The sequence below is a fragment of the Pongo abelii genome, chromosome X (assembly GCF_028885655.2).
Source record: "Pongo abelii isolate AG06213 chromosome X, NHGRI_mPonAbe1-v2.0_pri, whole genome shotgun sequence".
In the NCBI taxonomy this organism is placed as follows: domain Eukaryota; kingdom Metazoa; phylum Chordata; class Mammalia; order Primates; family Hominidae; genus Pongo; species Pongo abelii.
The window spans coordinates 114,552,987-114,566,031 of record NC_072008.2 but is presented as its reverse complement, the minus strand read 5'-3'; positions in this window follow the sequence as shown (position 1 = coordinate 114,566,031).

The following is a 13,045-nucleotide window of genomic DNA, read 5'->3' as shown; positions in this document are numbered from 1 at the left end:
TGTGTGTACATATTCGTGTGTATGCACACCTTTGTGTACCTGTGTACATGTGATTGTAGATGTACCTGTTGTGTGTAAACTGTGTTAAAATGAAATTTGCTTCGCATTTAATGTGCAACTTTGAAGTAGTGTGATATTTATCTAAAGGTTTTCACTACTTGGTTTTAATGTCTTTGAACGTGTACTTCTATCTTCAAGCAAGCTTATAGTACATGTTGCTAAACTAACTTTTCCAAAGAACCGAGTTGACTTCTATTTTTCCTTGCCTACCAACCAAAGGGATGGTGGGCTCTTTTTTCCCCTTGTAAATTGTGCTGAGGAGAGGACGTGGCTATGAGATCAGTCATTGTTCCAGTTACCGGTCACTGCTAGGGCATCAACTTCATCAGTTCCTTCAGACTCTTCTCTTTTTCCAACCTAATCAAATAACGCAGTGTGGCTTTTGTTCATTATAACAACGTGCTCTTTAGGCAGCCTTTTTACAAGCCTTCTGTCACCATTTTATTTTTTCAAGTAAGTTAAGTAATAATTGTTCAGAAGTGTGGGAAAAAAGATTACTTGGGGGAAAATGCTATATCACTTTATTTGCATATTAGGTTCAGAAGCTGCCAGCAGACAGGGTACAGAGGGTACAGCACAGATGTAACAGTTGCTGAATAAATGAATGAGAAACCTCATACACAGTAGTACGTATTATACAAATAGTAACAGGTACACATAGTCACAGGTACTGCATAACAAATGCAATCTTGTTCTCATTATTTATTAGTTTACAGACAATTAATTTATTCAGTATTGTGCTGGAAGAATCTTTATGGAATATGTTTGCCAACATATCTCTTACCTTCCAGCTATCAGTTCATGCTGCTGTTAAGAAAAAACAATGATGGAATTTTTGTGTGTGTGTGACCTCTACATTTAATTTGGTATCAGGCATAGTCACTTGGTCGTTAAAAACTGAAACTTTACAGTTCCACCAGCTAATTACATCTGCTATTTCTGCTTCACAGATATGCTTTGAGTTGCTTTGGCTTTGTCTTCCTTTGTAAATACTCTTGTACTTTCTTTTCCTTGTAAACATCTCGTTTGCAGTTTTGGGAGACGACTTTGCAACTCTGTATAGTGTTTATATATATATGTATATCTATATATATCTGACTTGCCTTTCCATAGAGCTACTCACAATAAATGTGTTCATGTAAATTATTCCTGTGGAGATTCATTTTTTAATACTGTTGTCTCTATTATAAATATATTTTCCTGCTTTGTAGTAGGATTGACTGCATTTTTCAGAATGAAACAAATGGGGTATTTTAGGGTTTGGGCTAAAGGTACTTTGCCTAGAAACATGAGGCTTTTCAATAGAGTCAATAAAGTCAACTCTTGATTTTTCAAATGTGGAGGTGATACTAGTGTAGAACAATTTATAAAATGACTTACCTAAATTTTCATGCAGACCTTGGATAATGAGTGACTCCTATATTGAAGCAACTACTCAAGGAGATTGAGGTGATCATTTACTTTTTTTTTCTGTCTCCTTCCCTTGACACTTAGTCTTGCTCTTTAAATGACTCTTTTTTTTTTGAGACAGAGTTTCACTCTTGTTGCCTAGGCTGGAGTGCAATGGCGCGATCTCGGCTCACCGCAACCTCCGCCTCCCAGGTTCAAGCGATTCTCCTGCCTCAGCCTCCCAAGTAGCTGGGATTACAGGCATGAGCTACCACGTCCAGCTAATTTTGTGTTTTTAGTAAAGACGGGGTTTCTCCATGTTGGCCAGGCTGGTCTCAAACTCCTGACCTCAGGCGATCCACCCGCCTCAGCCTCCCAAAGTGCTGGGATTACAGGCATGAGCCACCGTGCCCGGCCTAAATGACTCCCTTTTCATTTTCTTATTTTTAACCACTAGGAAGGCAACGGTGAGTACATGGAAAATATACTCATCACAGACAAGAAAGTATGCTTGCACTGATGGAATATAGAAGGATAGATGGGTTGCATATCAATAATTTCTTAGCAAATTATAATGCCTGCCTTATTGGAAACCAAAAGTTTAAAAGAACTCTAGAAAAATAATTTGCCCCTACTCCTGATTCTTTCTTTACCAAATCACCCTTGCCATGCAGAAGGGCAGTAAGAGTAAGACTTAGAGACCGGTGCCTGTCCAAAGAAGGCATCTGTGTGATCACATGGGCCACAGGATAGGAAAGCAAGTCACAAATGGTGTGCAAAAATCTACAAGGTACATGGATTGTCTATATACTGACAATTAAGTTGATTGTACAGCTTCACTTCACTTGATGCACCTAGGGGGGATTTTGTAAAACAATATCTACATCACAATAGGAAGGTGTAATTAGACTGCCTTTATATTAGAAACTGTTAGAAACTGTCTACAGCAGAGACCATTTTAGGATCGGTATATATTTACATACCTATATATACATATGTATATATACATAAACTTTAATCCTCACTTCAAGGGGGCAATCTATATTTGCCAGGTCATAGTCCAAATATACTTTATTCATCCAAACAGCCCCTCAAAGACAAATAGGCATACCTGTGCTTCTCAGTCCATCTGATTTTGTATACCCCTTTGGGGGTTTACATCTTAATGGGACTTGAATTCCTGAAACACTAACCATAGTCTGTTGCTGCTTAGACAAATCATCAGAACTCACTGGCAGGAAGGATTACATTCAAGAGTGCATAAGCAGAACTTCAGCTTCCCCACTCTCCTAGACTCATATATGCTAACCAAATGTTTGCTGTAGAATGTGAAGGGGTACTGTTTCTTTATAACATAAAACCTGTTTAGAAGACTTGTCAGGTAAAAGATGCCTAAGTGCACAGTAGTTAAACACCTCCCATGACTACTTGGAAGAATATTACCAGGTGCTAATTGAGCCCAAAGAGCATCTTGGAAATGCACCAAGATGCTTTTTCATAATGTTTTGAAAACTTACATCAGCATAGTGTGGGAAAAAAAGGAAAAATAAAATAAATGTTTTGAAAACAAAGCAGACAAAAGGCACAACCTGGAAAATGTGAGCATGAGAATTTGTATGGGTAAGTCAGATCATGGTCCTTAATTTATAAAATGTGTAAAAGAGAAATTATGTAAAATTAATGCACAGAATGAGATGGAACTGTATTCTGCTTTAGAAAACCCAATTCATTTCCCCCCCGCCCAAGATATGCATGTTAATGGATGCTGGTTTTCAGGCAGCTACCTTAAGTCCCAGTTTGCTGCTTAAATGTACTTCAGAGATCAGAAATGCAACTGAGCTGTACAAAATGAGACAACTTCCCTCCTGTCTCTTGTGCATGATAAATGCTAAAGCAATTAGGAACCACTGTTGCATGCTACATTGGAATTTGTCAGCAACATCAGTGCCATTCTATGTAAACGGGGAAAGCTTATTTAGAATAAAGTCCTGAGAATTTAGGAGGAGACCATTGATTTATGTTTGGGTCCATAGAACTGAACTAGAAGCAATACCCTCCCACTTTTCAATCTCAGAATATCCATTATAGGATCTTCTATTTCTCTGGCAATAATCTGAATTAGCATTTCAATAACAAAAGGAGCAAGGAAATATTGAATTGGAAAACAGATTCTTAAATATCTACAGAAAAAAAAAATATGAAGTTTGCAATTCATTCTGTATTTCCACACTTGTAATCCCCAAGAAGATTTTCAACATTTTTGGATTTTCTGCATTATTTTCAGGGAATTAAAAGTATGTAGGCCGTTTAAAATATATCCATGCTCAGACTTTTGTTATAGTTGTTTTAACTTTCTCACAAGCAGCTAGGGACTATCTTTCTAACCTTGTTTTTCATTCTGTTTTCCCCCGCTTTATATTAAGGTTATGTTCATTCCAGGAACACAGGAGATATTGGTGGTGGTGCTTAGTGCTTAGAATTATAGCTAAACATATTACTTTAATTACAGTAGATAAAACTCATGTGTGATATAGATACTTGAAAAAAACTTTTTTGAAAGACTACCATGTCTTTTTGTGGATGTGTGACAATGACACTTGGTCAACATTTAGTCTTGAAACGGTCTAGTTTGACTCCATAACACCTTAGGAAATGACAGTTGACTCTGTATAGAGTGGATATTCTGGAATTGGGTTTAGAATTGCAAGGAATCTTAGATATAGTATAGACCAATCCCTATTAGTCTTCAACTACATCTCTGTTCATTTACTTCTCTCCCTTGGAGAAGTTATTTTAATCATCTTTCCTAGCTATTAAAGTCCTAATAAAAGGTCTTGCAGGGGAATGGGATGGAAAGATTTCTTCTTAAACTACAGTTTTCTGACTCATAGTAGTCATGGAAAATGAAAGTTTGCCATATAGGATTTAAAAGGAATATTGTCTCCTCTCCCTCCCTGTTATGATACTCCCTACCTTCAACAAGAAATGGCTTAATTTCACATGTGTTCACAGGACTTCTTTCTGTGAATTCCAAGACTTTAAAACCATTTTCCACTTCCTTCACTTATGATAGGAAAAGTAAAACCCCATCCTGCTAGAATTAAAGAAAAACACATGTTAACTGAAATTCCAGTTGAGAGAAAACTGAGACACAACTGAGACAAAAGATTAGGCCATCTTAATACAAATATTCATATTGCAAGGGACAAAACAGATGACCCTACACTGAAAGCCTACGTGCCACATAGTAAACAAAAATCTTCTCGAATAATTTTGACCTGTTGTTGTAGTGAATATATACCCTGCCCTGGTACCAAGGCATTGGAAGTAATGAGGACTAAAAAACTTTAGGAACACTTCAGCCTCTGGCCAAGATAGATCAGTTTTACCATCTCACCTGAACAATCCCCCAAAACACCCAAAATATAAAACAAGGGTTTTGTTTTTGTTTTTGTTTTTGTTTTAATGACACTTGAATCAGGCAATAAAAGACAGGGGTCCCTAAGAGATGACAAACTTGGTGAACCCTACAATTGCCTGGGCTTACTGATTTAAGAGCGATTTTAGGCCATGGGGTAGAGTGGGGGAACCCAGGTAGACTTCCTAAATTGAAGAGACGGAGCTCAGGGTCCAAGGAGATGAAGGTGGCTATAATTCATGGGATAAGGAATAAGAGAGGAGAGAGATTCACACACACACACACACACACACACACACACACACACACACACACACAGAGAACTCCAGAGATCTGCAGAGGGAGGGTCCTCCTTGAGTATTCATCAGACTACTGATCATCTCACCCATACAATGAAATTATCTGAGGCCAAAGAAAGAACAACCTGAAAGAAGTAGAGGTAACAGTGTTTGACATTCACACGTGCTCAGCAATAGGACGTATTCCCATTAGCCAGAATAGCAAAATTCAGGATTCATGGAATGTTACACAAAAGTGCACAGAAGGGTCTTGCCCCAGTAATGGGGAAAAGTTGGTCCTAGACTGAGCATTGCTCCAGACTTAGCTAAAAAAATATTACTAGCAAGAACTGAAAGGAACAAACAGTTTCCAAGTAATTTAACTGTGTTTCAGAACAAAGCTAAAAGTATTTTTAAGATTAAAAAAATACAGGCAGGGTGTGGTGGCTGATGCCTGTAATCCCAGCACTTTGAAAGGCCTAGGCAGATGGATCACCTGAGGTCAGGAGTTCAAGACCAGCCTGGCCAAAAGGGGGAAACCCCGCCTCTACTAAAAATACAAAAATTGGCAGGGCATGGTGACACATGGCTGTAATCCCAGCTAATCAGGAGGCTGAGGCAGGAGAATCACTTGAACTCGGGAGGCGGAGGTTGAAGTGAGCCAAGATCGCGCAATTGCATCCCAGCCTGGGCAACAAGAGCAAAACCCTGTCCCCAAAAAAAAAAAAGAAGATTAAAAAAATACACAGCATTCAACAAGATAAGATTACAATGTCCAGTATTAAATGAAAAAATTACTAGACATGCAAAGAAACACAAAATTATGACCCATATTAGAGAGAAAAATATGTGTAAATCTATCCAGAAATGACAAAGAGGATGGAGTTAATAGACAAGGTCACTAGAACAGTTATTATAACCATATTCCATATATTAAAAGTTAAGTTGAGACTGAGAAGATATATATATGTATATGAAACAAGTAGAACTACTAGAGACAAAGACTACAATTACTGAGATTAAAATATATACTGAATGGGATTAATGGCAAATTATACACTGCAGAAGAAAAGAGTTTGTCTACCTGAGGTCATAGCAATATAGAAAATTCAACATGAAACACAAAGAGAAAAATAGAAGTAAAAAATAATAATCAACAGAGCATCAGGGAGATATGGAACAACTTCAAGTGTCTTGATATACATGAATACAGTCTGTACAGCAAAGGGGAAAAGGGCAGAAAACTGTTTTGAGAAATAGTAGGTGAAAATTTTCCAAATTAAATGAAAGCATAAATCCACATATCCAAGAGCCTCAATGCATACCAAGTACAAGAAATATGAAGAGAAGTACACCAAGACACAGCATGATTATGTAATGTAGAAAGAACAAAGATAAATATGACAACTTTCTCACCAGAAAGTATGCACGTAAGAAGACGTTGGAAGAGCATATTTAAAGTATTGATAGAATTAAAAAACTATTTACTAGAAATCTATATCTAGTGAAATTGAAGGCAAAAATAAAGATTTTGTCAGACTTATAATAGCTGAAGGAATTCATTACCAGCAGACTGCTCCATAAGAAATGTCAAATGCTGGTGAAGATGTGAACAGAGAAACCGTGTACACTGTTGTTGGAAATGTAAATTAGTACAACCACTATAACAATTTGGAGTTTTCTCAAAAAACTATAAATTGAGCTACCAAATGATTCAGCAAATATGCACTGCTGGGTATGTACCCAAAAGAAAGGAAATCAGTATATGAAAGAGATTTCTGCACTCCTGTTTGTTGCAGCACTGTTTACAATAGCTAAGATTTGGAAGCAACCTAAGTGTCCATCAACAAATGAATGGATATAGAAAATGTGGTACATATACACAATGGAGTACTATTCAGCCATAAAAAGAATGAGACCCAGTCATTTGCAACAACATGGATGGAACTAGCAATCATTAAGTGAAATAAGCCAGGGACAGAAAGACTAACATAGCATGTTTTCACTTATTTGTGGAATCTAAAAATCAAAACAATTCAACTCATGGACATAGAGAGCAGAATGAGGGTTATCAGAGGCTGGGAAGGGTAGTGAAAGGTTGGGGGAGGAGGGAGTGGTAGTGAAAGTTTGGGGGAGGAGGGAGTGGGGATGGTTAATGAGTACAAAAAAGTTAAAAAGAATGAAAAGACCTAATATTTGACAGTACTACTATAGTGAATTGATTTATTATTGACTGTAGTCAATTGATTTATTGACTACAGTCAATAATAACTTAACTGTACATTTTAGAGAACTTAAAGAGTGTACTTGGATTATTTGCAATTCAGTGGATAAATGCTTGTGGGAATGGATACCCTATTCTTTATTATGTACTTAATTCACATTGCATGCATGTATCAAAACAACTTATATACCCCATAAATATATGCATCTACTATGTACTCACAAAATTTTTTTAGAAAAAGAAAAAGTAAAGAAAAGTCAAAGGAATTCTCTCATACATGGAAAATAATACAACATGGAAATATAGATTTATATAAAGAAATGAAGAGCATTGAAAATGTAAACTATATATAAACTATTTTTATTACTTATTTCTTATTATTTAAACGAGGGCATGAGTGGAAATGGTGCTCTAAGAAACTCTGAAAATTCACTTCTCCATAAAAGCAAAGAGAACACTGAAAAAATTTTCAGAATCAACTTTTTAAGAACTCTGAAAATTAACAAAAGCCTTGTAGCAATCTGGGGAGTGTTTATTTAAGAAAAATGTCTGCATCTCAGTAAGAACAGTGAGATTCCTAGTATTTTAACTTGCTCTATTCCCATCTCGCTCTCCCCAAGCTCTATAGTAGCCTAGTAAACTAATAGCCCTCAATCATAATCATGATGAAAGTCACCCACCTGGTAGCCACCGGAGGGAGCAGAAAAGGGTTGGAGCTTTTTGAAAGCTTCATTCCCAGAGAACTGCCATTATTGACCTGTTTGGTGATTCTATGGACACCCTAATCACAAGTCTTGTCATTATTTGCCCTGACACAGAGCTCTGCCCATGCAAACAAATTTTCCTTGGGGGCATTTGTTGAAAACACTCAGTGGCAATTGTTTAATATTGCAGCTGCCTGAGGTGGTGAATGACAGTTGGGGAAAACATTAGGCTAACTAAAAATCTGAAAAAGAAAATGGGAGGGAGAATAAGATTCCCATAGGAGACTTTGAAAAGTTATAAAATAGTTTGAAGAACCTAGAAGAAAAAGTACAGGTGTAGTGATATGATAATGCCCAGGGCTATGTACAGGCTCAGGAGAGACATGAGAAGGCCCAAATCTCTCATCACTGCCTAATCTTGAGGCTTCTATATAAGCAAGGAGTGAAGACTAAGGCAGAGCTAAAAACTGCCTAGCTAAATGTTGAAAATGTGTCCTAATGAGCACACAGAACCACTCAGAAATGACTGGGAGATTTATTAATCCTAGTCATTTAAGGAAATCTCTCTAAAATAATTAGCTGGAAACCAATTTAACTGAGCAAAGACTTTAGTGGCTACACATAACAATACAGATTTTACAAAATTAGTACACAAACACCATTAAACAAACAAAAGACAACAAAAAATAGCAACAACAAACTCTGGGAGTTGGGGTTAGTGGTGGAACCTGGTTTCCAAAGTTGCCAGATTATATTATTTTAAATGTCCAATTGTGAATAAAACGTATGAGAAGTAAAACAAACAAACAAACAAACAAACAAGGAATTATGGCTGACACACAGGAAAAGGAGCAATCAATAGAAAGTGTTCTTGAGGAAGCTTTGACCTTAGACTTACTAGACAAAGACTTTTGAATTAGCTATTTCAAATATGTTCAAAGAACAAAAGGAGACCATGTTTATAGGACTAAAGAAAAGTCTGGGAAGGATCTCTCACCAAATAGACAATAATGATACAGAGAGAAATTATAAAAAGAACTAACCAGAAATTCTGGAGTTGAAAAGTACTGAAATAAAAAATGTACTAGAGGGGCTCAACAATAGATTTGAACTGGCAAAAGAAGGAATCAGCACCTTTGAAAACAGGTCCAATGAGATTATCTAGTCTGATAAACAGAAAGGTGAAATAATTTTTTTAAAAGTGAGCAGACCCTCTGAGAAATGTGGGGCACCATCAAGTATACAAACATGCATATAATTGAAGTACCACAAGGAAAGGAGAGTATACAGGGGCAGAATGAACATTTGAAGAAGTAATATCCAAAATCTACCCAAATTTGATGGACTACATTAATATATACATCCAAGAAGCTCAACTCCAAGTAGGAATAACTCAAAGACAACCTCAGCGAGATACATTATAATTAAACTGTCAAAAGTAAAAAAGACCATTTCTCCAAAGATATACAAATGGTTAACAAGCACTTAAAAAGAGTCTCAACATCACTAATCATTAGGGAAATGTAAATCAAAACTGCAATGAGATAACACCTTACATCTCTTAGGATGGTTAACTATGAAAATAATCAGAAAATAATAAGTGTTGGTGATGATGTAGAGAGGTTGGAACCCTTGTACACTATTGATGTGAATGCAAAATAGTACAGCCATTGTGGAAAACAGTATAGTGTTTCCTCAAACTTATAAAAGCAGAATTACTGTAAGATTCAGCAATTTCATGTCTTGTTATATACCCAAAAGAATTCACAGCAGGCTCTCAAAGAGGTATTTGGACAGCTATGTTAATAGGAATATTATTCACAATAGTGAAAACATTGAAGCAACCCAAGTGTTCATCAGCAGATGAATGGATAAGCAAATGTAGAATATAAATACAATTGAATATTATTCAGTCTTAAAAAGGAAGAACATTTTGAAATATGCTGCAACATTGATGAACCTTGAGGACATTAGGCTAAGTGAAATAAACTGGTCACAAAACCACAAATACTGCATGATTCCATCTATGAGGTACTTAAAGTAGTCAAAATCATACAGAAAGAAGGTAGAATGGTAGCTGCTAGGGGCTGGAGGGAGGGGAAAATGGAGAGTTATTGTTTAATGGGTATAGAATTTCAGTTTTATAAGATAAAACAGTTATGTAGATGGATGTGGTGATGGTTGCACAACATTCTGAATATATTTAATACCACTAAACTGTACACTTAAAAATGGTTATGATGATCAATTTTGTGTTACATGTATTTTACCACAATAGAAAAGTTTTAAAAATAAAAAAAATTAGCCAAAGACAAAGAATCTTGAAACAGTAAGACAAAAGTGACTCATCGTGTACAAGAGATGCTTCATAATATTACCAGCTGATTTCTTATCAGAAACTACAGTCCAGAAGGAATTGGGATAACGTACTCAAAGTGCTCAAAGAAAATAAAGACTGTAATTCAAGTGTTCTATTCCAGTGTATCTATTCTTCAAAAATGAAGGAGAAATTAAAAGATCACAAGATAAGTAATCATTAAGAGAATCCAACACTAGTGGATTGCCCTACAAGAAGTACTAAAAGGAATTCTTCAGGTAGACATGAAAGGACAGTAGACAGTAACTTAAATACACATGAAGAAATAAAAAACACATGTAACTGTAGAGGTACATATAAAAGACAGTATAAATGTAGTTTTTGTTTATAACTCTTTTTTACTCCTAATTTAAAGGGCAGCTGCATAAAGCAATAATTATAAATCTGTGTTGATGGGCATACCATACATAAAGATGCAATTATATGACAGTAACAGAACAAAGGAGGGGAGAAATAATGGAGCCGTTTAGGAGTAAAATTTATTTTTACTATGAAATTAAGTTGCTAGATTGTTATAATTTAAGATGTTAATTGTAATCCATAGGGCAAATAATAAGAAAATAACACCAAAAATATAGTAAAATAAATGACAAGGGAATGAAAATGCTATTTAACACAAAAGGACATGATGGAGAAATAAAGGAACAAAAAGACATGGCACATACACAAAACAAATGGCAGCCATAAATCCCACATTATCAGTAACTGCATTAAATGTGAATAGATTAAACAATCCATTCAAAGGCAGAGATTGGCAGAACAGACATAAAAAACGTGGTTCAAGCGTATGCTGCCTAGAAGACAAACAGTTAAGAATCAAAGAAACAGCAGGCACGGTGGCTCATGCTTGTAATCTCAGCACTTTGAGAGACCAGGCGGGTGGATCACCTGAGGTCAGGAGCTTGAGACCAGCCTGGCCAACATGGTGAAACCCCGTCTCTACTAAAAATAAAAAAATTAATCGGGCATAGTGGCTTCTGTAGTCCCAGCTACTCCGGACGCTGAGGCAGGAGAATCGCTTGAACCCAGGAAGCGGGGGTGTAGTGAGCCGAGATCGTTCCACTGCACTCCAGCCTGAGTGACAGAGTGAGACTCCATCACAAAAAAAAAAAAATTCAAAGACACAAATACATTGAAAGTAAAGGGATGAAAAAAAGATATAAAAACAGTGACCAAAAGAGAGCTGGAGTGGCTATATTAATATCAAACGAATAGCCTTTTCAGACAAAAATGGCTACCAGAGATAAAAAGGGCATTTTACAAAGATAAAAGAATGAATCCATAAAGAAGATGTAACAATTATTCAAATTATATATATATATATATAATATATATATATATAATATATATATATATATATATACCTAAGATCAGAGTCTCAAAGTGCATGAAGCAGAATCTGACCAAATTGAAGTGGTAAATAGGCAATTCAACAATTATAGCTGGAGATTGGACTACCCCACTTTCAATAATGGACAGAACAAGTAGGCAGAAGATTAACAAGAAAGTAGAAGACTTGAGCAACACTACAAATCAACCAGATCCGATAGACTCTATAGAACACTCTACACTGACAGAATACATATTGTTCCAAAGAGTATATGGAACATTATGTAGAACAGACCATATGTTAGTCCATAAAACATATCTCAATACATTTTAAAGGATTGAAACCATACAATGTATGTTCTCTGACCACACTGGAATGAAATTAGCAGGTGGAAATTTGGAATATTAACAAATACATGGAAATTAATTAATACTCTTCTATGTAACCAATGAGTAAGAGAAGAAATTACAAAGTAAATTAAAAAATACTTTGAAATGAATGTAAACAAACCACAACCTACCAAATCTTATAAGGTACAGCTAAGCAGTGTTTAGAGGGGAATTTATAGTTGTAAATGAGCAGAAATACTTTAAATCAACAACCTACTCAATAACCTTCCACCTTCCACCTTGAAAAACTAGAAAAACAACAAACTAAACCCAAAGCAAGCAGAAGAATGAAAATAAATAAAATGAAGAATAGAAAAATAATATGGAAAATTAACAATCAAAAGTTGGTTCTATAAAAAAATTAACAAAATTGATTAATCTTTCACTAGATAGACCAAGCCAAAATAGAGAGAAGACTCAAATTACTAAATTCAGGAATGAAAGAGGGGACATTACTACTGACATTAGATAAATAAAAATGACTATAAAATAATATCATGGGTTGGGTGGAGTGTCTCATGTCTGTAATCCCAACTCTTTGGGAGGCCAAGGAGGGAGGATTGCTTGAGGCCAGGAGTTCAAGACCACTCTGGGCAACGAAGAGAGATGCCCATCGCCACGAAAAAATAAAAATTAGTTGGGCATGGTGGCCCACAGCTGTACTCCCAGCTACTCAGCAGTCTTAGGCGAGCAGATCACTTGAGCCCAAGAGTTAGGCTGCAGTGAGCTATAATCACTGCATTGCACTCCATCTTGGGTTAGAGAATGAGATCCTGTGCAAACAAACAAACAAACAAAAAACAACAAAAACAGAAACAAAAAAACCAATACTATGAACAATTGTATGCAAACCAATTAGATACACTAGATGGAATA